The sequence below is a fragment of the Melozone crissalis genome, unplaced genomic scaffold, assembly GCF_028551555.1.
Source record: "Melozone crissalis strain CALT ecotype California unplaced genomic scaffold, PUWL_Pcris_2 ptg000007l_1, whole genome shotgun sequence".
NCBI lineage: Eukaryota > Metazoa > Chordata > Aves > Passeriformes > Passerellidae > Melozone > Melozone crissalis.
In genome coordinates, this window is record NW_026535785.1 from 16,259,364 (window position 1) to 16,284,323 (window position 24,960).

At 50.9% G+C, this 24,960-nt stretch overlaps 1 pseudogene; it reads right to left on the bottom strand.

The window, feature by feature from the left end:
- The window catches only part of LOC128932879 (hydrocephalus-inducing protein homolog), a 53,973-nt pseudogene extending 29,242 nt beyond the window's left edge, over window positions 1-24,731 (bottom strand).
- Window positions 24,732-24,960: the final 229 nt, after the last annotated feature.

Consider the following 24,960-nt stretch of genomic DNA (forward strand, 5'->3'; position numbering starts at 1 on the left):
CCAACAGCAGAGAAGGCAAAGAGACACAGGAAATGTTGGGTTTTTCCTTGTCAGCCTGAGGAATTCACAGGAATCTCCAGATTTCCCAGCTTCCCTCCAGCATCAGTGTACAGACATCACCGTGCCTTGGAGGGTCCTCAAAAGCCTCCCTTTACAGTGAGCACAGAAACTGGCATTTCTCTGGAAGTGGCCACCATCTCCTTGGCACTGCAGCTGGAACTGCACTTTTACTTTGGGGAAGTCAAACACCAGTCTCATCTCTAAAAGCATCTTCACTCACTATACAAAGTGCCTCAGGAAGGGTAAAGAGGGGCTTCAACACAAGCACACACCCCCCTCAGCCATGCTGGTAAATGCCAGCATGCAATCCAGACTTACCTTCTCCACATAGAAAGAGAATTCTCTGGCTGATACTTCTATAGAGGGGTGAATAAACTCACAGGTGATGATTGTTTCTATTATCCTCTCCTTCTTGAGGGCTGTCCCAATGAGAGTATCACAGTACACATAATCCTGCACCTCCTGCAAGCAAGAGTCACTTGTCACCAGTGGGTAGTGGCAAGGCTCCCTGCAAATGCCCTGCATTGGCTCTGCACCCACCATGGGCCCTATTCCTGCCACAGTTACAGTCACTGCCCCCTTTTCTTCCTGTGCTCAATTGTCTGTGACACTGCACCCCAATAACCACAAAAGGCACTTGTGAGAAACCCCCTCCCTCAACATGGCTTTTGTTTTACTCCGTGCTCACCCCAGATAAACCACTTGGCACTTGTTTAATTCACTTTCTTTTTGGGCTCCTAGTCTAAGTGGAACTTATTTCTCTGCCCTTCTCTGCTGACTCAGCATGCAACACTGTTTGCCCCAAAAGAGCAATATTTCCTTCCACCCCTGCTTTGGGATCAGCACTGGGTTTTGGTAGCTGTGGAATCACAATAAATTCTCAGCTGGTCTGATGGTGGCCAGCAGGGAAAGCAACTGGTGCTGCCACAGAAACGTGTAGCCTTAAATCAGTTTTGTGAAGGCCCCTGCTCATCTCCCCAGGCAAACGTCAAGGGACGGTGGAACAAGCCCAGAGGAGGGGATCTCACCTGTGGGATGCGGGAGAAGCCTCGCAGCACCATGTCCTCAGACTGGCCTCGCGCCAGGCCCATCGCTGGTGACTTCACCCTAAACGCAGGCTTGGCACGTTTGGGCTTCTGGGAATCATCCTGGGGGCTACTGAGGGCTGAGACACTCTGGGCCTCCTCCTCAGGTGGGCTGTAGCATTCTGCACTCCAGAAGAGCTGATGGTAACGGCGGCCCTTGTTTGTTACTTTGAACTGACGAATACAGGGCACCAGGCTGGAATAGAAGGCAGGATGGAAAATAGTATGGGAGTAGCTATTTCCCTGGTCATCAGATTGCTCCCAGTGAGCAACCGGAGGTGTTAATTGCTTGGAGACTGTCTTCATCTCCAGCTCTTAATGTGGACCAGAAGTAGTGTGGGATAAGCTGCCCTTCTGATGTCATTATTGCAAAGATAAATATGTTTATAACGGTAATGTAACATTTTCCAGGTGAGGATAACAGGACGTGGTGTTTTCCCCCAAAATGTTTGTTCTGGGGTGATTCATACTGTTGCTGTAGTTTGTGTTAATCTGTGCCCAAAACTGAAACTGAATCTTTGAGATGCTGCCCTTGGGGACCTTGTGTGTGGGGGCAGGATTGCAGACATTCCTAAAAGCTGCCTCAGAGGCAGTTTCTGGATGATCCCAGCTAGCTGGCAAAAATCATCTGCCTGCTCCAGGAGAGGAAACCAGGGGAGCAGAGCCTCTCTCATTCATATCAGCCTTGGCTCTGCACTGGGAGCCATTTGTAGAAACTTCATTTTGCAATTAGAAACTGTTTGGAAGTGAACTTTGCAAACTCTGCTGGCAGCTCTGCCTCTGGAACTGCTCTGTGGGCTCCTGCCTTCCTGGTGGGGGTTGTCACCCTCCTGTCTCTTTGTTCCCAGGGCCCCTGCTTGCCTGGGAGGTGCCACTGAGAAAGGGCAAGGGCAAGGGCAAGGGCAAGAGAAAGGATCTTCATTCCTTTGGTCCCTCAGCCACATGGAGGGACTGCCTCATCTGGGCACCATTTCAGGAACCTTTTGTTCTGGGGCAGCCTGTGAGATCATTACTTGATCAAGCCAGGACATCAATGTATTGGAACTAAAGACAATTTGTGGCAATTTAGCAACTGGTTTCCCTTTCAGTGGCTTTTGAGGGTGTCTAACAACTCTCAACTGCCCATCACATGTTTGTAAAGGAATCTCTGCCTTTAGGGAAGCAGTCAGGGCTTTGAACACTGAAGAAGATCTTGCCTGAAGGACTACAGAAAAACTGCTCCTTGTTGAGATAGGAGGAGAGGTGGGAGTGGAGAGATCTCCTACCTGAATTGGTATCCCAAGTTGAGCTCTGGGGCGAATGGTTCATCTATGACAATTGTAGTGCCAATGCCAAAAGCCTGGAGAAAGACGGTGCTCCAAAGGCTGTTCATAATGAACAGCTGGACAGACTCCTCAAAACCCACAGTGTCATCCAGGGTTGCTGTGACAGTGACAGGAACCTCACCCCTAGCAGGGATCACTCCTTCACTGGGTTCAACAACAAAGCAGTAGGATTTGGAAAGCTGTAAGACAAGCATAATATGCATTTAGGATGGAAACCATACACCCTGGTGTCTTGTGGGATATAAGAAAAGGAAAGACTAAAGAGGGGAAGATACAAATCCTGAAGGCTTAATCTCCCTGAAGTTAAGCTACAGTACTGAGCAACAGCAGAGTTCATACAACCTGTATTTTCCCCTCCTTTTAGGGACTCACCCAATTAACCCCGTTTTGCCCAACCCAAGGGATGCTTATCCTCAGGAGAGTGTTCCTTCCCCAGTCTTTCTCTGCAGTGTGGGCCAAGGAAAGCTGCTTTCTCTCTCCTGGCCTCTCACAAAGGCTCAAGGCCAGAGGAAGTCAGGACTGCTCAAATCCCACTGCAGAAACCACATGGCTGGAGGACACTGCTGAGAGCCTGAAGAATGTATCTCTGCAAAACCAGGTAAGCAAAACCCCAACACCAAACGATTCTTTCCCAAGGGGCCATCAGTGCTTCTCAACACCCCCTGAAGGACTGAAGCCCTCACTCCCCACCAATCATCAGCTGTAGAGAGGTGCCCCAGGGCCCTCTGCTTTGGAAAAGTCACCTCTACATGCTTCTAGCAGAGCAGGAAAGCAGGAAGCAGAAAGAAAACTGGACAACATGTGCTCTGTGGGCATGGCCCACTCTTCCCAAGAACTCTTGTCATCTGCTTTCTCATGGACTTCATGGACTGAGCAAGGGAGCTGGAAGGTGCCCAAAGGAGGGGGAAAGGCCTTGCACCAGCACAGCTGTACAGACACAGCTCTGCAGGTCTGGCCCTGGCAGGAGCACGTGAAACCCAACCTTTACACACCATGAGCACCCAGCCAAGGTGCACTGCTCCCTGCAGAGGCTGAAAGCAGAACTCCATTGTGGAGTCAGAGAAAGCTGCCCTGGAAAAAAACCCTCACTTCAGAATAACATTTATCTCCCAAACATCTGGGAAAGCAGCAAGAGGAAAATTCACACCCCTCCTCCTTGGCCCAGGAGGCTGTGGCTGGACTCTCCCACATGGCCTGATGCTTTATCCACAGACCAAACAAGTCCGTAGCATCAGGTTTTATCCAGCTCCACAAGTTCAACACACCCAGCATGAAGAAGAACAAACCTCAAGCCCCTCACAGATCTCCCCCTCCAGCAGACATCCCAGCCAGCCCCAGGCCCAGCCTACAAGCCCTTCCTGGCTGCACCAGCCCTGCTCCCCCTGCCAGGGGAGCAGCCCCAGCTCCTTCTGCCCAAGGCAGCCCCCACACCTTAAACAGCCTTTCTCTGCAGCTGCTCCCCAAAGATGCTCTTCAATAGCACAGAGATCACAGGCTGGGGGTGCACAACCCCCACACTTGTCTTTGTGTGGACAGCCCAGATGGCTTGACCCCCAGCAGGTGTGAAAATTGCCTCCCCACCAGCAGTCTGAGGACAGACCTCACACCCTGCTCTCTACTATTAACAGCAGTTTGGCACAAAGCAAATGCAGATGGGACAGGGAAACCACAGTGAAATCCATGCTCTGGGGAGCAAAGGATCACAGGTTTCTCTTAATCTCGGAGCTCCAAAATGTGACACACACAGCTAAAGACAAAAGATAAAATTAGGGGAGAACTTGTCAACACAACCCAGATTAATTTCTGCTCCAACATCTTTACACCTGTCTTCACTGAGGGGTGCCCCAGCTAAAACCACTCCAGAGCCAGGTTCCTCTTGCCTCGCTCAGAGGGAATATTGGAGTATCTTGCCTCCTCTCACACAGGGCAATATGGAAATCTTGCATTTAAAAACCAAGTCATGGCTGCTACTGACCAGTCCATTTCCCTGGAAAACAGCCCCACAGATACTTACAATGTCTACCCTGAAGGCTACAGGGACGAGACATTCACTGAAGAGGGTAAAGCTTTGTGAAGCAGGTTGTAGAGCTGGGATCCTGCCAAACTCTAACAGAGTTGGACTTGGGTAGATTTCATCCAGCCATCCAGTGCTCTGTAATTCTACTCCCTGTTCCAGGAAGCAGGCAAGAAAGATTAAAAAACCACCCAAAACAAACCACAACAGGGAAACTTAAAAAAGCTTAAACAGCTCAACCCTGCTCAAGTTATTGCTTTAGGGATAGCTACCACACTCCAGCTGAAATGCTGGGCTTCTGTGGGAAAAGAAAAAGAAAAATACAGGTTCACCTCCAAATTTAAAAGGATTAAGGTAAGAGAACCTTTCAAACTACAAATTATTGGCCCAAAGGTAAAAGCTTTGCAAGAAATCTCTAGTTAAGACCAGGCTGACAGTTAAACAACTGGCTATTCTGGTGGGGAGAAACCCTCCTCTTTAAGGTAAGCAGCCTGATAGTTGAAAGCAACTGTTTTGTCAAACTTCAGGCTCCCTGGCACAGATTGCATTGCCTGTCCTTCCTGTTCACTGATTTACATGCAGTGCCACAATGGCCCAGGTTCAGATGTTTGGTGCCATCCAGGGAATTTGGCATCATCATTTCATTATGTTTTAATATAAGTTTAAATCCTTGCAACCACTCTTCAAATGCCAGCTTTCCTTTCTTTTACAGAAAGCTCAAGGTTCCCAGAAGTCTTCTGACATCTTTTGTGCTCAGAGAGATGATATTTTAAAACAGATGTTTCCAAAGTTAACAGCATTTTAAAGATTAATTAACTAAAACTACCCTCAATTCCAGCTTAGATGAACTACCTTCTGTGTCAGACACTGAGATCACCGCCTATGAGGCACGGGCTGTTTGTGCCACCCATCCCTCCTGTCCTTCTCCACAGCAGCCTGTGGCTGTTTTCCCTGGCAGAATCCCTGTCCCCTGTGCACCATTCCAGGAGCAGTTGCACAGAGGCTCACATCTCCCCTTGCACTCACCCGTGGGTGTCTCGCATCCCCGAACACGCCGACAAGAATGTTGGTGCGATGCTCGCCCACTGTCTGCACTTCGATTATAACTGGGATTTCTGCAGTGCTGTAAGGCTGGACAATCCCACAGGGCTTGGGGCTGCTGTAGAGCACAGGAGAATCCTCCTCGCGTTTCTGGAAGGGACAGAATGAAATGCAACTTCAGAGGGACCTCTGAAGAATCTTTAGACTCCTTAACATCCACCGCAACATGTGTGTATGTTTTAAACATACACACATGTTTAAAACTCCTCAGGACAAAGGTAAAAGGCACAAACAAGCTGCAAGAATTGTAGGCTTAGCACTCCCAGGGGATCCTGCAAGGAGGCTGCCAGCACAGGCACTGGTGTCTGTGGATGCAGCAGCTTTTCACAACCGTCTAAGATCTCCCACAAGAAAACACCCTGAAGACTAGAACATAAACTGTTTCCTTAAACTGCATCCTAAAGTTTGCATTCAGGTAGGATCCTGTTCTTAGCAGATCTTTAGGACTGAATAGAAACCAGCAAGGTCTTATCCAAACCCTTTTTTCCCCTAATAATCTCCCCAATAATATTTGACAGGAGCAGGTGGATGTGATGCCAAACCTGGGGAATAAGCCCGTAGCAGCCAGGAAGGCTGGTGGAATTCGTAACAAAGAGCTTCCTCTCATATGGCACCTTCAGGAGGCACTCACGGTACGGCAGGATTATGGGGAACACATTCAGCTCAGGAACGACACATCTGGGCAAAAAGATGACCCCAAGGGAATCAGAGATACTGAGAGAATGGAGAACATTTACCCCCAAAGATTGTGAAATGGAGCAGAACACATTGGTCACTGTCAAATGGGCCTTTAACAGCCCTACAGTGATAAATTGCCTTCTACCTCTTCCCACTCCAACATGTCTTGTCAAGGAGGGGCAAACCCTGAGAGGCAGCACCCAGAGGCTGCCAAGTGCCCCAGGCAGAGCACTTTGCCCCACAGCTGCCTCAGCCCCTCCTTTACCCAAGAAGGTTTGCAAGGACTCCTGTAACAGTCCCGGTGATCCACGAGCTCTGGGGGAGCCTTCCCAACAAGGACCAGTGCTCACTAAGGCTCAAGGAACACACAACTCTAGTGTCTCAGTAAAAATGACTCCCTTCTCTCCAATGGTGCTGTTGCCCTGCCCGAGAACTCAGCTGTTGGCCCCAGCCTTGGAGGGCACGAGACACCAGCTGCCCCACAGAGGGGCTGATCACCCACCCCCTCCCAGGCCCTGCAGCTCCCTTGCTCCTTCACTCCACAGCTCCGGGCACTGACTGGCCCCAGATCCATTTGCTTGACAAAATGGCAGCCCAGGCACTGACTGCCTCTGCCTGGGAGAGGGAACAGCACCAGGGAACTGCATCCCTCTTGGCATTAAACTGACACCCACAGCAGCACAGCAGGGTGAAATTCTGCGGCAGCAAGAACGACTTTTGGTTTAAGTCTGAGAACACTAAAGCTCAAAATGGGAAGCACAGGGAAGGAGAAAAACTGGAGCTGACCTGCCACATCAAGGGCTGCTTTCCCCTCGTAAGACCCTGCCCTTACCACTCTTGCTGGGAGCCACTTTCCCCTGTCATGTGCCCTCATGAACAGAACCAGAGCCTGACTCTCAGCAGGCTGCCTGGTGTGTCCCAAACCAATGCACGGTGGCTACAACCAGCACAACTCCATCTCTTGCAAGAAGAAGGAGAGGGGGCCCTCAGGAAATTTGTTCCATCTCAAGCACCAACACCCAGGCCAATAAATGATATCGTTCCTGGTCCCTTTAGAAAAGGGCCCAGGACCATGCTGGGCTGTGAGCAGAGGTGCTTTTCACCACAGGCTGCTGTCCAAGCACTGCTGTTCTCATGTCCAGCTGGCACAACATGAGGGCATTAACCAGCACTTCTCCTTGGGAGCTGCAGCCAGCAAAGCCTGTGCAAGGCAGTGCCTGGGGGAAGGGGAAGGTACCTGGCTATGATGAACACTGATGCCACTTCCTTAGCAATACCCTCCAGGTCCACCAGCAATCTCCGTTTGAATCTCGTCACGGTGTTGGAACAGAGGGTCACCTGGTGGAAAAAAGAAAAGTAAATTCTTCCTTACAAAAGCTCATTACTCACATGTGATATCCTCCAGTTCTTGAGGGAGGATTTGGCCTTAATTCTTCTGCTGGTTCATGTGTAGAGCACAGTCTTAGAGTAGCAAAAGCCTTCTGGCAATACCAGATTTGCCAAACACACCTTGCTATCACAGCATAGGTCAGCTTCATTAAAACATTAGACTAAAGCTCTACACACCACTGTATTCAAATTAAGGGGCCAATTTCTCATCTGACTACAATGACATAAATGCAGAGGAAATCTGACTTGAACACAGTGAGTTCAGCTTTACAGCAGGAGGCTGAGGGCAAAGAGTGGCCCAGCAGGTGCTGGGCAGTTCAGGGCTGCAGAATGTTTTGTCTCCACTGGAGATCCCTGCAGTGAACACAAATCATTCTGCTCCCCAGGAGAGGAGAAATGAGACCAAGAAGAAAAGCTAACTGCTTTATACAATTACATCTCCCTAACAGACACCTTCTGCCCTCATCCTTGCTCTGCTCATGTGCAATCAAAGAAATTGCTCTCAAAAACACAAGAATGGCTTCAGGACTTGACTATATGGTATTGATCTCAGTGTATTATTTTGGAAACAAAACAGTGCTCCCTGAGGAACATCCCAAGTAACCCAGCCAGCAGAGGCCTCCCAGCAGTGCAGATCTCTCACTCCCAGGATGCTCAAAGCTGGCACCAGAGCTACAGCCCTCCCACACTCCAGTGAAGCTTCAGCCCTGGTGCTGAAGCGTCTGTGGCTGGATTCTTCCCATACCTGAATATGCTGGTGTCCCTGGGGGACGATGGTTCCTTGGCTGGGATTCATTGTGAACTCCCTTGGCTCCATACAGAATTGAATTCCCTTGTCCCAGGATGGGTCACCTTCTTTGCGTACTTGATCAAAGCTGCTCACAGCCGGCTGCATGCCATCCTCCGACATGCGGAGCTTGAACGTCACGGGCACCACGGAGTTGTTAGTGAGGCAAATGCTCTTGCTGCAGGGAAAGCCTAGGAAAGGACACAAATATCCATTTAGGCACTCATCATGGCATGACTCCTGGTGGGAATATCCTGGCAGGATGAAAGTGTGATTGGAGTTGAGCTCTTTATTATCCGAACTACAGCACACCAAGAAGCTGCATGTGGAATTAATTGTCACTTAGTTCCCTTTGCCACTGACTGCAGACTGCAGCCTTGAAAATACCCACTCCTAACCCTGCTGAACACTGCAAGCTTCTCTCTTTGTGATGGGGAGGAGCTCCCTCACCTGCCCCAAACCAGCACCGGTTCTCTCAGTGATGAGTGTGCACCCAGACCAAGCATTTACTCTGAGAATTCAAGCTGTAAAATTCCCTGGTAAGTCTGCCAACACTCTCACCATTTTCAAGATACATAAACAGTGAGTTGTCATTGAGAAGAAGCTACAGCAAAAGAAAGTGAGGATGGAATCAGGAACTAGAATGTGATGCACTTAATGCAGTTTCTCTCTGCAGGACCCTTAAAGCATCTCTTGGTTTGGGCCAAACAGACTGAGCACGTGACAGCTCAGAGCCCACTGAACTGGGGGCAAACCCCAGCCTTGCTTTGAGATTAGCAATTAGGAACCAGGTCCCACCTCACCCAGCAAACAGGGACATCACAGCCATGCTGCTCGCTGTGATTGTGCCTGCAAGGGGATCCCCACTTTAGCTCTGAGATTTGCAGAGATACAGCCACTCATGGTGGGGATGTCCTGCAGAGCCCGGAGAACAGCCACAGCCTGCTCTGCAGTGCACATCTGGCCGGGCTGGCCAGCTCTGTGGGGAGGAGAATTCTCCCCAGGCCTGCTCACCAAGAGTCTCTGCAACACAGATGGGGAGAAAAAACAACTGCAGGTGCAGCCCAGAGCTTCTCTGTGCCCATCAACAGTGATCTCTGCCAGCTCCAGCAGGGACTCCAGCAGGGAGGCAAGAGAGGCACAAAAAGGACAAACCCAGATGTCAAAACCTCAAATGAGACTGAGGTCAGCACATGCAGACAACAGTCAATAGCTGAAAAGAAGCAAAGATACAACAGCTGCCTTCAACTGAAGAGACCTTAGGAATGAAATTGGATTCAGCAGGATGAATCTCCTGTTTCAGAACCATATTTCTATCTATCTGTTGCCTTTCTTGTTTCATTTCTTCAAAATGCAACTTGACAAGCGCCTTGTTGGTGATGCAGGCTGGGGAAGAAGGAGCTCAGGAAAGGCAATGAGTTTCCTTCAAAAGATCATGAATTTCATTGTTCTGGGTTTAGGCTTGGTAGTGAATGTTGCCCTTGGTCTGGGAAGGGGGATAGGGGTTTTGGCCCTGGGCTGGGCTTTTCGTTCGGGTTTTTTTGGGAGTTGAGGCTGTGCAGTCGGAGCTGAGGTTGGGCGGGGAGCGGAGCTTCCCTTCCTCCCGCTCGGGGATCGAAGCTCGGCCGGTGCTGCTGCGGGAGGTTTGTGCTTGGCCCCGGGGCTGCCCTGGCGGCAGCTCAGCGCGGGCATCGACCCTGCCTGCCTGCCCCGCTCCTGCCTGCTGCTGCTCGGCACTGCCCACATCCCCCTGCCCTTTGGGAGTTTGCAAAAGGAGCATTTCCGTCCTTCCCTCCCTCCTTCCTTCCCTGCCCTGCCAGAGCCCACAGCTCCTCTTGCTGTGATCACAACTACACCAAAGGGGGAAAACGGGACTTGGCGGCTGGGAAACGCCGTGCTTCTTGTCTGTGCTGTCCTGATATAGTTGAGGAAAGAACTCTTATTCCTTTTCCCGTAGTTTTGCCTGGGAGCCCTGTAATTTCAAGGGTATAATAATTTGGAGGGAGGGGCGTCATCTTTCCATTTAAGAAGATTCCCACCTTTCTTGGCAGACATCTGTCTTTTAAAGCAGGACAGAGGCACCAGAAAATACTGACTTTCTATTCTGTGGTTCTATTCGATCTCTCAATGGCAAAATGCCCCCCGAGGCAGCAGCAGCCCTGCAGTTCACAGCCTGAAGAGGCTGCTGTGGCAGACCATGAGTGAGGGGTGCTTTTATGTTGGAAGGCACAGATCCCTGACACTGTGTCCCAGCCCAGGGAACACTCACCAAAGGAGATCTCCCCGAAGTCGAGGTCAGGGACGTCGAAGTATAAATCCGGTCCAGTGACGCTGCCCCTGGATGGCGAGGACAGAGCAGGAAATGGCTCGGTTAAAGGCATTGCAAAGGTCCGGCTGTCGTGGCTCGGGGACACAAAACCTGGGCTCAGGGCACCCTGGGTTCCCAACCAACACAGCCCCGTGTGCTCAGCACAGGGCCCTGGGCACAGGAGGCAGCTCAAGCCAAGTGGCAGCAGCCAACAGCCACTGATGGGCAGGCAGGAGAAGCCCCCAGGATGCTGGTGGTCCCATGAAGGACCCTGAACACACACCCCAACATGGCTCTGTGCCTCAGTTTCCCCAGCTGCAATGGGATGGACATCAAGGTGTCCCCACAAACTTCTGTAAGCAGCCTTTGCAGCCACAGGTTCCCTGCTTTGCTACTTAGCTGGAACTGCTGTTCCCATAGAGAAGCTTTCTCAGGAGAGTTTGACCCACACAATCATTACAGACAGAGTTCTGAGACATGAATGCAGGGGAGCCCCAAACATCCTCTGAAAAGAGCAGCAACAGTTCTACCCAGGGCACAGATGAATCCTAGAGGAAAGGACCAGCTTGTCAGCAGTGTACAGCTGGCACAGCCAAGAGCAATAGCTGCAACAACCCAACAAGGCTGTCCTGAATCTAGCACAGCACCTCACCTGTCCTTGAACTCAGCAGACACACTCCAAAAGCCACCAACACCCTCTGAAATCAGCACTTGAAGCTGCACAACACTCACCAGTTGATTTCATGTATTGATGCCAATCAACGCCCACTCTGCCTTTTGGTTCAAAATCAAGGAGCAGTGAACTGTGCCTTGTGTTGTACTCACAGGACTGCCCCTGGCTCTGCTCTGCACATCTCAACAAGAGACACCTGCCCTTGCTCAAGGAGAAAGCTGCTTATGCAGAAACATCCCATGACCAGTTTGGGGGAGGGACAGAGGAAAATCAATTATTTGATGGTGAAAGGTTCCCTCTTGATTTCCAAACTAAAAAAGCAGCACTTTTCCTCCAAAAACAAAGCCAGCATCATTGTTTCTCCACTATGGGCAGACTTACTCACCACTTTTCTCTTGCTAAGTAATAACTTCCTTGTTCCTTTTTGTCCATCTCCCTTATCTTATTGGTATAATCAAATTCAGGTTGTTTTCATTTCTTGACTGCCTTGAGCCAGTGCCTCCCAAGAGCAGCAGCCCAGCTCCAAAGCTGCAGAGCAGCCAGCATCAGCTCTCCTGCTTCCACTCCATTATCCCAGCAGCACATGGCTCAGGCTGGCAGGGACAAGCCCTCACGCTGCTGTGGTGCTGAGCACTGAGCTCGGCCTCCCCTATGATCCGCCCTTCTCCCTTTGGCTGGGCCAGGATTGTCTCTTGCCATGGCACCAGCCCACGGGATGGTGCCCAAGTCCTTGGCACAGTTCCTGCTGCACAGTTCCTGACTCCCACATCAGCCCTTTGCTGGCTGTGCAAAGGAGGCACCAGAGCCCTCTGTGCACAGGAGCTGGGAGCACAGCTTGTCCCCACAGCATGGCTGGGAGAGGGGAGCTGAGGCTGCTGCTGCCCATCTGGCATGGAGTATTCACACAAGGTTTTACAAACACTGCTGCTGCTGCTGCAGAATCACCCAGGCTGGCCCATCTCCAAAACCCTGGGAGCCTTGCTGGGTGTTCAGGTGGGACATCCCAGAGCAGCTGCTGCCCAAAGCTGATCCATCCCACTGCCTGCCATGGCCCAAGGCAGAGGGAGATCCCCGCAGGGAGGAGTCATTGCAGCTCCTGGGTACCACACAGGGCAGCAGGCAGCCTCACACTAAGGCAATGCCAGGATCACAGCAGAGATTCACACCTCAGGCAACACCTTTTTTCTCTGCTCGACCCCAGAATGAGGTAGGTGGGGGATGTCCCAGAGACAGCTACAGATGTGCCCACCCAGCTCCCAGGGTCCTTACTTGATGGTCAGGATCACAGGTGTAGGAGATTCAGTCACACTGAATTGAAATTCTTCCTCAAACCACCCCAACACGTTGGTATGGAAGGAGACCCGAATAGTCTGGGTCCCACCTGCTGGAATGATGCCCCGCTCGGGCTTAATCTTGAAATGGAAGTCTACCTCTGTGGTTGAAGGGATATAGGTGAAAGGAGCATCAAGAGCTCCTTGGTTAATCAGTTCCACCTGCAGAAGCAAGAAAGCAAAATGGAAATACATGTGGAATCTTCCCTTCTTGTGAGTTATTGTCTAATGATGCAATGAGCACCCAGAAAAGGCAGAAGATGCTTTGTGGTGCTGAATGGCAGAAGTCAAAATATACAACAGGACAAGTTCTGCCTTTGGGTTTTCATGCAAAGCAGTGGCAACTCCACAGAACTGCAGTCACCCTGGGCTTATCCCATGGACACAGAGCAGTGCCCCTCTGCTCAGCAGCACCAAGCTCATTGAGAGCTGGCCCAGAGAGCCCTGAGTGGGGTCATTGCAGCTGCGTAGTGAATCAGCCCAGAGCTGCTGCTGCCCCAGTGAGCACAGCTCCAACAGCACCATCTACTCATTCACCTTTTCCCAGACCATGAAAACAATTCATTGAGAATGAGGCATCAGCATCAAAATGTACACACAGCACCATCTTTTGGTAAGAAAACTCAGCGTGTCTTTCCCTTCCCCAGCCACGCTTTTGAAAGTGTCCGGCATGACGTAGGGCCTCCTTTTCTACCTCTTTCAGTTGCTCTCATGATTTTTTTGCAAACTTGACACTACTGGGGGCGAGGAAAATAGATAGAAAAATTTTTTGCTTTATTCCCAGGAACACTTTTCTCCTTCTAGAGCCAGAGATGCACCAAGGCTGAAGTGTGGTGAGGGACTGGTCAGCAAGGGAAAGAACTCCCAAGCTCTTTGCAAGGGCCAGCACTGAGCCAGGAGGCTGGATGGCTTTCCTGTGACTTCCAGGAATAGGCAGGGACACTTGACTGGAAGCTGTTTGCAGTGGGCTGAAGCCCAAGGCAGCCAGTTTGTTGCAGCTGCTTCTGCAGAGCCCAGTCCAAAGGGGCCTTGTGTCTGGCACTGCCACAAAAGCCTCTGAACATGCAGCTTTTTGAGGCAGTGTTGGTTTCATGTGCCAAGGGGTTGTTTTGCAGGAAGCCTCCCAGCTGATCCCTAAGGAAGGCTGCCCAAAAGCAGGAACTGAGGCTTCAGGAACAACAGACACACCTTTGTGACCCCTCAGATTTGAGCAGTACATCAAATATTCCCTGCTCACAAGTGCCCAGGTTGGCAGGAATTCCACAGCTCCACCAGGCTTGCTGCTGCCTCAGGAGCCATCAGGATCCATCCCAAGCCCTGCTGCTCACCTCATGGGCATAGCAGGTGTGGATAAAAATCTTGCCAAGGTTCAGCGTAGGAGAGCTGAGTTCAAGCAAGGGTCCTTGACCTTCCCCTCTGAGGTACAGGGGCATCCTGCTCTCACGGCCTGGGGAGAGATGTCCGTTTCAGTACAATCATTCCCTCTGTTCCACTGGATTTTCCAGGCTGCCTCAGTGCTTGTCCCTGACTGAGCTGGATGCAGTCAGCTCCTGATGCTGTAGGAGCCGATATGGACTGTTCTCTTCCCTCAGGAGAGAGGGAAGCCCTTTGGGGCTGACTTCTAATTTCTAACCCATTTCTTGGACTAGTTTCCAATTTGAGCCACCAGTCTGCTCAGTTTAAAACATCTCTGGTGTCCTGTAGTGACAGGCCAAGCAGTACTGGGTAGAAATGGAAAGAAAGGAAATTTAGTTTAGATATTAGGAAGAAATTTTTTACTGTGAGGGTGGTGAGACACTGGAGCAGGTTCCCCAGGAAAGTTGTGGAGGTTCCAGCCCTGCAAGTGTTCCAAGCCAGGCTGGATGGGGCTTGGAGCTACCTGGTCTAGGGGGAGGTGTCCCTGCCCATGGCAGGGGCCTTGGGACTTGATGATCTTTAAGGTCCACTCCACCCTTAACATACTGTGATTCTGTGGTTTCCTTCCTATACACCTAGAGGAGCTTTGAACTCCCTTCAGTGAAGGCACAAAGCTCATGAAGAGTTTGGCAATTCCCAAACTACCTGGCCCAGGAGCACAGGCCTTTGTTGCCCCAGTGCTCCCCTTCTGCCACTCAGCACTGTGTTCTGTTTCCACAGACTGAGAGCTGCAAGGTGACAACTCCCACACAGGGAGAGAAGCAGGGGCTGGCCAAGGGTGCTCCTTCTACAATCAGCCTGGGCTCAGTGGGGCTCAGCCACCTCTGCTGTGCTGCTGTCTGGGCACTGGGAGGTGATCCAGGCTCAGCGAGCCCATTTCTAACTCAGCTCCTACCACCTGATGATGGATCCATGGCAAATGGACCCATCCTGGAGGCCAGGGGCCTGCAGGGGCTTAGTGCTTGTTCACTAAAGCTGTTCTGCTCTGGAGCTCTCTGGCCTTTGAGGAAATGCTGGCAAAGCCATGGCATGAAACCTCTCCCTGCATTGCCTGGGCTGTTCTGGGATCAGTCAGGCAGACACAGCATTCTGAGCCCTGGCCTTGCACAGGAGACTCCCTGGAAGCTGCAGGGCCAGTGGGGATGTGCCAGCACTGCCCTGCTGACCAAGGACTCTTCCCAGCAGTTCCATGGGAGCCCAGTGGGCTCAGGCTGGCACCATGGCTTCACTGAGAGGGAGAGAAGCAGGGCAAAGGAGCTGCACCTGAGATGCTGCAGTAAGCCACACCTCCATACTCCATTGCTTCCATGGGTTCGAAGGTCACCTTGATTTTTGCCGAACAATGTGGCCTAATTTCTCCCTCCTACAACGGAAAGAGACAGCAAAACATTGCTCTTCAAACTTCACATTTCTTGTTTCCAACCACAGGCCTGCAAGCCTTGATTGAGAGCATCAGTGATGAGTGAACAACACAAGCAACCAAGGAAAGCCTCCCAACCCAGCTCAACACAGCGCTGGAAGCTCTCAATGCTCAGCTGATCAGCTCCCACTCTCCACAATATTCCTGCTGCTCTGACACAAGCTCTTGGTCCCATCATGCTGCTGTCAGCTCCATGGGATGTAACTTCCACTGTGCACTGGTGGCTCTTGGCCTTAGATGGGCCATAGGAGTAACCAAGAAGAGAACATGATCCCCTTCCTTGAAATACAGATGTTAGTTAAGCTGTTTTGAAAGAAAGCAGAGGTTGGGATTACTCTGGGCTTCACTCCAAGATGAGAAGGGATTTTGCTCTGTGCAGGCACCAGGCATTCATCATCTCTCACAATGCCAGTACTCAGAATCAAGGCTCTGGTTGATGGGAGCACGTGGCAGTTTGCTTGCATCACCAGAAAAGGAAGAGGTTTTCTGTCCCTGTGTGCAGGAGAACTCCAAAGGCCCATTTCAGCCTTCCACCCTTGTGTCCAGGCTCACAGATGACACTGGAAGGGACACTCAGAAACAGTGCAAGGCATGGTTACCGGAGGGTATTGGCATTTCTGTCATTAACATTGGGCTGAATTTGGCCTCCTTTTGCCAGGGAACCATTGCAAGCTTCAGGTCAGTGTGTGAGCTGGCAGTGCTCCAACAGCCTCTGCTGAGCCCCACGTGTGAGGGGAGCCCCTGCCTACAGGAACTGCTCCCTGGGACACTGCAAGGACACGCAGGCAGGGCCTTGAGCTCCAGCCTGGCAGCAGAGCTGGGCTTTGTCAGGCTCCAAGCCCTGCCTTGAGCCTGCAGGGCAGAAATGCTTTGAGCAGGGAGCTCTGCAGCCACTCCACTCCATGTGCTCCCTGCCAGCACATGGGGCCAGCTGAGGATCTGCCCAGTGACTGCAGCCGGGGAAAGGGTGCTTGGGAGGAGGAAGAGGAAGAGGAGGAGGAAGAAAATTAGGTTCTCAGCTGTCACTTACCATTGGCTCAATGAAAAAAAAGTCATTGGAGAAGAGCAGGGGGTCTTTTTGCGCCTGTGCCTTGATCTCCTGGACCCTGCTTCTCAGGAGGGTAGTGTGATCTTCACAAAAGCCCTGCTCCTTCTCTACTTCTTTCTCCTCCATGAAGTTTTCCAGCCACTCCTCATCTGAGGGGTGCAGGAAAAGACTCTGCCTGCAGCCACAGGGAGAGACAAGGCCAGCAGATGGTTTCATGAGCCACATATTTGCAGAGAGAAGTGGGAGTGCAGGAGAGCAAAGCACTTGGGGAGGAGCAGCAGCAGCTCCCCAGCAAAGTCTGAGCCCAAGCCACAAGGGTCCCACATGGATCAGAGGATAACTTGCTGTTCATTGGCACAGCAGGGAGTTTCAGCCCACACTTGCAAGCTCAGGAGAGGTTTCCAAAGCCAGCATCCCTCCAGAGAAACCTCCTGGCTCAAAGCCTCTGCCAAAACTGAGGCAGAATCCACCGACCACCTCAGCTGGCTTTTCCTCCCACTGAGCTGTTCGGGGGATGCAGATAAAGGTCACAGAGCACCCACTGCAGCACTTCCCTGGGAAGAGGAGATGAAGCTGGGTTGCAGCTATGTGTTACCAGCATCTCTCTTTGTTTCTTCCATTTTGAACCTGCCCTGTTCCCTACTCTGCCTTTCCCAAGAGCATCCCAGAGCACTTCCCAAGGAAATTGATGAATTCAGACACTGCATCCCTTCAGTGACATTGCAGGTTTTATATGCATGAAAACAGAGGCTCTGAGAGGGGAAGGGACTTTGTTTTGCAGGAGGGAGACAGCAAACTCCTGGAGTTTCATGATCCAGAGCTTTTTGGGTCCCATCCCAGTGCATGGTAGTAAATATCCTGAGAGGGAAAGGATCCTACACTATCTCCTCTTCTAAAAATGTCCTCTCTGCTCTGAGATCTCAAAAGCTTCTCTGACAGCAGGACAGTGGCCTTGGAGCTAAAAGCATCCTGAAGACTGGAAGTAAGAAGAACAAAATGTCCTGGTGACAGTCTAGGACACAAACGAGCATGAAAACAGATGTAATTGGACAAAAATCCACAAAACCAAAACCAGGTGTAAGTTTACTTTGGGAAAACTTAGTTGCTTCTGAGGGAAAAGTGGATCACGTGGAGTTCAGGCTGAGGCAGGCAAGTAGGAAAAAATGGAAATAAACAGTCCAGGGAGGTAGCTGGAGAAGGTAAAGGGATTTTCTCTATACACACAGAGCTTATATGTGAAGTAGAGAGAGAACAGAGGAAAATCAAGAAGCCCAGGGCACTAAATGATCATCTCACCAGCCATTCAAGCGGGCAAGGGTCGATCTCCTGGTCCTTTGTAGGTGATGCAAAATGGCTCTGGGGAGTGTGAGCGACCTGGCCCGCAGTAAACAGGGGCTTGCCATGGCAATTTGGGCACGGCAGTTTGCACAGTTTTTCAGGTTTTGCATGGCAGTTGGCACAATCAGGCTGAGCAAAAAGGGTGCAGCCAGCCATCCACCTTGTGTCTTTTGTGTCTTTTGGCTGGTTGTGAGGTGCTTGCCTTTTTTTTTCATTTCTTCTTTCTGCCTTTTTTTTTTCCCCAGCAATGTTTTACAAATGATGAAAAGCCGTTGCTGCTGCTGCCGCCAGCAAGAGTGTACTAACTCAAACAGAACCTCCCAGGAAGGACACAGCTGTCCAGGCCCCTGGCTGCAGGGAGGGTCTGAACCTGGGTTAATATCAGAGGTTAGTGCAAAAGACATCTGTGTGTGGTGTCAGCAGGTGAATGATCTGCTCTGTCCGGTGGCAGAGCTGAAGGAAGAAATGAAAAGCTGAGGAGAATTTGGGAGAGCAAAACAGAAATAAACTGGTGGAGCTACACTCTTCTAACCCTGAGAAAAACTCAGCAGGAGTCAGAGGAGCCCTGCCTTTCCTGTGATGAGGCAAAAGGAGGAGACCTAAAAGACAGTGGGGAATAGAAATTAATCTCTCCTGGGGAGGTAATAAAATTCCTTCCTGACCCCTACCACCTACCCAGGTGTCCTCACAGAATAGGTATGAGGCCCTGGATCCAGAAGGTCTGGCAGATGGCACTAAAGAAAAAAATTCTGTCTGGAGAGTCTCTCAGTTGCACTTTGTCTGTCAGCAGATCACAGCCTCAAGTATTAAGAAGAAAAGAAAAAAAAAAGAAGGGTAGTGGTAGTAGGTGACTCCCTTCTAAGGGGAACTGATGGCCCTGGGTGTCTTCTGGATCCAGCCAGTCTGCTGGCTCCCTGAGGTCCGGGTACTGGATATCACCAGGAAATTCCCTAATAACTAAATGAACTTCATCTGCTCACCACTGTCTGGGGTACAATAACTGTGAAATAATAGAGTCCTCAATATTTGGTGAAACAAGGACAGGCATCAACAAAACTTCCACTCTGGACTTCTGGAGGGCAGATTCAGCCTGTTCAAGAGACTGATTTGGAGAGTACCTTGGGAAACAGATCTTAAAACAAAGGAAGCATGGACATACTTCAAGAAAGAAGTCTTGAAGGCACAGGAACAGACTGTCCCTGTGTGCTGAATGACACACTGACAGGGCAAGCTGAGAGTGAAGACAACGGGCCTGGATGGGAAAGGAGCTTCTGAAGGAACTAAAGGAAACAAAGAGGGTGTATCACCTTTGGAAAGAGGGGCTGGCAACTCAGGAAATATTTAGGAATGTTGCCAGGTCATGTAGGAAGAAGATTAGAGAGACAAGAGCCCAATTAGAACCTGAGGAAATCAAGTCATTGCAATCAACCTTTCCTTCCCAAAATGCCATTTCTGGTTGGAGTATAAAAGGAACTGGAATGCTGAGTGCTGAGCTCCTGAAGCCCAGGGACACACACCCTAGTGCCAGGGATGGTTTACTTGGCCTAAACCATTCAAAAGCACCAACACCCCCCTGAGGCCACACGTTAGTTTCAGTCTTGGGCCATATATCTCACTGAAATGTATCTTCCAAACCAACCTCCTCTTCTCTTCGTTGTCATCTTCCTCAGAAGGAAGAGCCTTCCACTGGAAGTGTGCTGTGATGTTACTCCTGTTTTTGATGACCACTGTTGTCTGATATGACTTGGTGATGAAAGTCTTGCCAGCCTCCACGGAATCTGTGCTCAACACAATATCGAGTTCTACAGCATCTCCATGGAGCTTTATCTGGATACTTTCTTCACCTGGAACAAAGCAAAGAGGAGTCTTTGCTCAGCTCACTGGCTGATGGAAGCACAAGGAACAGAACAAACCACAAGGCACAGAAGAAGGTGTCCCAGTTTTTATCTGAATGAGCAGTTCTTTGGATCAGTCCATTTGTCACATCCTGACAGTTCTGTGTGCAGAGTGTGAGGATGTCCTGGGCAGCTCCTTACACCCCTTATTTCTGAGTGTGTCTGTAGAGATTTGGCCCCAAGGTGACAGTATGGACAGTGAGATTGGTCAGTGTGCTCTGGTGACCCACTCAGATCACTGGGATTTCTGCATCCAGGTCCTTCAGGTGACAGGGCTGAGGAGCCCTGTTCAGTCCTGCCTTGCCCAGGCTCTCCCTGGGCATCCCACGAGACTCCTGTCTCTCCTGATCCCTTGGATCCCTTGTTGCTGACCAGCAAATATGCCTGGGGGCAGGTGGGCAGCAAAAGGAGGCCCAGAGGAACAAGTGAAGTGACAGCCCACAGCAGGAGGGGACACAGGTCAGGAAACACAACCAGCCTGGCTCTGCAATATGACAAACCACTCTAAAATGAACACCATGAAAATCATCATCATCTCCCTGTCCAAACCCACAGCCACATCAGTCTTGAAATATTTTACATTGTTCTGATCTTAAAAACCAAGCTGAACCATTGCACATCAAATAAAAAAGGGACAAAGGAAAGATTAGTAAGTACAGAGCAGCTTCTACATTAACACTGAAATGGGATTCCTCAGTCTAGAAATCAAATGGGAGATAAATGTGAGAGGTTTGTAACAACATGAACAGCCTGGGAAATGGGCACAGGGAAAAATTTGTCTTGATTTGTCACCAAACAGGAACTTGAGGGCCTGAAAATGTTATTAGACAAAAACTACATATATGTGTAAGGGTCCCATAGAAAAAGGATGTGTGACGAGCCAGTGGAGAAGCAGCATATGGGATAGAGGTGTGCAAGAAATCCATTGCATTGGAGAGAGTCTGATGGAGACCTCAAATACAGCACTGCCCGGGAATAAAATAAAACTTCACCAGGCATAGCCACATGGTAGTGGAGCATCAGGGATCCTCCTTCCTCCACTCAGCAACTCCCAGCAAAACAGGAGTCAAAAATCTTTGCCCGCTAGAGGGGATCCACTTTCTCAAGCCCCTGAACACCAAGGAGTTTTCAGTTTTCTTTGGGGTAAAGCTGAACAGGGGAGGCACCTCTAGAGGGAATGCAGGGGGAGGGACAACAGGGAGCCATGGTGGAGAACTGTCCTGTGCCCATGCAGGGCCCAGCACTCACCTGGGTTGCAGCACACTGCCAGGGACCCAAAATAGTCCCCGTTGGTCAGCGCGTGAAATCTCACTTTCACCCGCATGGCGTCACCAGCGCCCAGAATTCCTGAGGTCGGCACCACAGAGAAAGGACTGCAAGACAAAGAGAGGGGTCAGGGCTGGGGGGACACCTGGCCATGAGATTCCTTCTGCACTGCAGCTCCTTTGGGCAAGCAGGGAGCAAACCAAGCACAGGCAGCAGAAGGCAGAACAGACAGGGTCAGAAACAGCCACTGAGCCACTGCTGAGGAGATCCAGCCCTCACAAGATCCTGGGGGTAAAATGACCTCATCTCCCCCATACTCTGCATCCAGCTCTCTGCAGTGCGACTCAAGGGTCCCACTGCCAGCAATCCCATCAGAGAATGGGTTTGTGAAGAGCACAGAGAGGGTTCAGAGCTATCTGCATGCACAACTTGACACTGACTGCCTCAGGAGTTTCTCTTTTCCTGCTGCCTATAAACCTCCTCTCAGGAGATGGAAATGTTAGGGCACTACCTGTCCTGGGATATTACAGCCTAGGAATCAGACAGAGAGAAGGAACTTTTCCTTGAAGACCAAGGAATAGTTACAGTTGAATTTGCAGTGTGGTTCTTTGGTTTATTTTGCCTTGAAAACATCCTGATCTAGCCTAAAACGGGCACATTTTATCAGCATTTCAATGAAAGCTGCTCTAAGAAAAGGAGCAGTCAAAGCTCTGAAAGAGTGCAAATGCAGATTAGAGCAATAGAGTGACATGGAAAGCCAAAAGGAGGATGCCATTTACAGGCTGAAGGATCCCATCCCAGCTAAATGAAGCACCATGAGCAGGAGCACATCAGGGAAGCAGAACAGGAGGTTTCTGTGTGTTTACCAGCAATGCAGTCTGGGGCTGTGGCTTGTCATGCAGGCTGGTAATGTTTGCTTGGCCCAGCAGAGAAACTCTGTTCAACGTGTTGGAAATGTTAATGCAAATGTGTTGGTGCACTTTGGATTTAACAGGAGCAATCAGGATTGGTCACCAGGTAAAGAGCTCTTGCCTGACAAGCACAAGACTGCGTGCTTTGATGCTCAGGGACAGCTCAGGGGAAATGTGCTCCTGCCCAGCAGCTGCTGGGCTTTGTGCTCTTCTACAGCCCCACTGAGGAAACAAAAGTTCCTGGCCTTGGTGCTTTGCTGGTGGTCAATCTGTCACTTAAAAGTGTATTCTGGGGAGTTTGGTGATGAATGCATCACACACAAAAATAAAGAGAACATCTGGCAAGCTGAGCTTTTTTCATGTCACTTGCTTCAGGTTCAGCTCATGAAGGACCTCTTGCTGCAATGATGGGCTGAGCTGTTCCCATTCCCACTGGTGAGAACATCACTGGCTGATGGAGAAGCCTTGGGCCAGCAATGTTCATGTGCTGGACATGAGACTTTGGAGGGAGGGGAGGAAAGACAAGGCCCCAGCAGCCCCAGAGCCAGATTGGTGCACGTGCTCCTGCATCTGCCCCGGGGCTGATGCCAGCACTGCTGCAGGTCCCTGCTGGGGCTCGGGGGATCAGTGCCTGCTGGGGGCAAGGCACAGGATTTTCTTCTTATTCTTTTGCCAGAAATTCCACCAGAACAGAGAAGCTGCCAGTCAAGGGAATCCATGGCCACACTTCAGCACTACATTCCATTCCATTCCATTCCCACTGCTGCCCCATGTTACATATTCCTGCCCTCTGATGGCAGGACGGGAATAACATTCCTGGGGGTGACTTCAGGGCTTGCCTGCTCACTTCCAGCCAGGGCTGCAGCTCTGATGCTCTGGTTCCTTTTGCTGCTCTTTCCCAACTCTGCCATCACCCAAAGGTGACAGATATCCTTTGCACAAGGACAGATGAGCTGCCTCACCTCTGGGTGCTCAGCTGGTAATGAGCTGTCCGGTTTCCAACATTGCGAACCAGCAGAGTCTTCTGGGTCGTGTACTTGACCGGACACTCTGAGAAGTCCACCTGGGCAGGGAAGTCCAGGATGGCTCGGGCAAAAATGGCCCGAATTGGCACAACTATCTTCTCCTTGGCAGTGATGCAGGTGATCTCATGGGAATAATTCTGCAGGAAAAGAAACTGGCTCAGCACAGGGCATTTAGTGCCATCCCCATGGCAGAAGAAAAACCATTTCCTGTAACTTATCCATGGCATCAATTTACCTATTCCACCCTAAAATGAACACTGAGTTCTACTACAAAGTCACATTTTAAAGGCACCAGTGCACTTTGCAAAAGCTATCCCAGTGGCATTAAGGTATTGTGTCACTTGGGTCATACGGAGAACTGCCCTAGGCCACCATAATTTTCATTCACAAATTTTAATGATGTTAAGTAATTCCTAAGTTCCTTCTAAGGAACATGGAGCTAGGGAGCACAGGACATTCCTCTTCAGGTTTCTATATTCCCACTGTCTGAGAATAGGACAAAGTGTTAAACTGACTCTAAGCAGCAAAAGGAAGATGAGAAAACTGCTGCACTCAAAGAGATCCTGCACCTCCGGCCTGGTGCAGAAACATCAGTTGGCTCAGAACTCCCCTCTAACTTTGCCTCTCCAGCCAAGTCAGGAGAAGAACAGTGCTAAGAGGTTGCAGGATGCTGTTGGAAAGAGCCTCTCTTTGTTTGCCTGCAAGGCTTCCTCCCTTCCATGCCATGTCCTAAACCCTTCTGTATGCCAGAAGCCTCCAGATGCCAGCACTGAGATCAGACTTGCCAGGGCCTCAGCAATGCTGTTCAAACCTCCATGCAGAAGCACCTTTGGCACGGAATGGGTGCCAGCTGACAGAGCAAGCACACTGCCAGGCATGAAGACAGAGCCCCAGCAGTGTCACTGCCACGGGCTCTGGGCCCACAGCTCTGCCTGCAGCTTGTACCTGCCCTACACCAGCTCCTTCAGGCAGGTGTCCAAGTCCCTGCAGCTCAGCAACCTGCTGCTGACCAAGGGCACCCAGAGCCCAGTGTGCCTGTGCCAGGCCGGGCTCACGGGCACAGCACGTCCTCTGCCCTGGCCCTGCAGCTGTGCCAGGCTCACTTGTGCTCTGGGACAGCACAGCTGCAAGGCTGGAGAACAGAGGGGTGGAAAAGCACCATCTTTGCTCCAGCCCAGGGTGAGGCAGGGAAGCTGTTGGCAGTCAGGAAGGAGGAAAGCTCTCTGACCTCTTTGTCCCTCAAGTGTTTTCCATAATAATGAAACCCCTTCCACTGTACCTAGAGATGGCCGAACATCTGTCAACACCTCTCTGTCATTTTCATCCTGTTCCCTGTGCATCTTCCCTTGGCAATGCTCAGGGATGTGCAGGGAGGGGAAGCAGAGCCTGTCAGCAGTGCCAAGGTGTGACTGGCTGCTGCAGGCTGCCTGCCCAGGCCTGGAGCCCAGCTCACAGCATGCAATGGGCTGGAGCCAGAGTGCAGGGAAAACGATGGCTGTGGAGATCATTGTGTGCTTTGGCCCCTCCAGCCTCACCTTGTTCTCGTCGGGGGTGAAGCGGATGCGCACAGGGGCAGAGGCGCCCGGTGGCACGATGTGGTACACATCACTGGGGCATGCCAGCTGGAAATAAGGGCTGCTCTCCATGGAAACCTTCACCATCCGAGCAATCTGCAGCAAAGACAGGAAATGATGACTTTGCCACTTGTGGAAACAGGACTAGAGGAGCCCTGTCCGTGCCCTGGTGACATCCCTCCTTGGCCCCTTTCCCAAAGCACTTTCAGCTGTGCAGGCACAGGCACATCATTCACAAGGGTGAGCCTGAATCCCTCCTGTCTGGCTCCAGCATTGTGGCCTGGGGCACTTGGGCAGTGCCTGGTGGGGAAGGAAG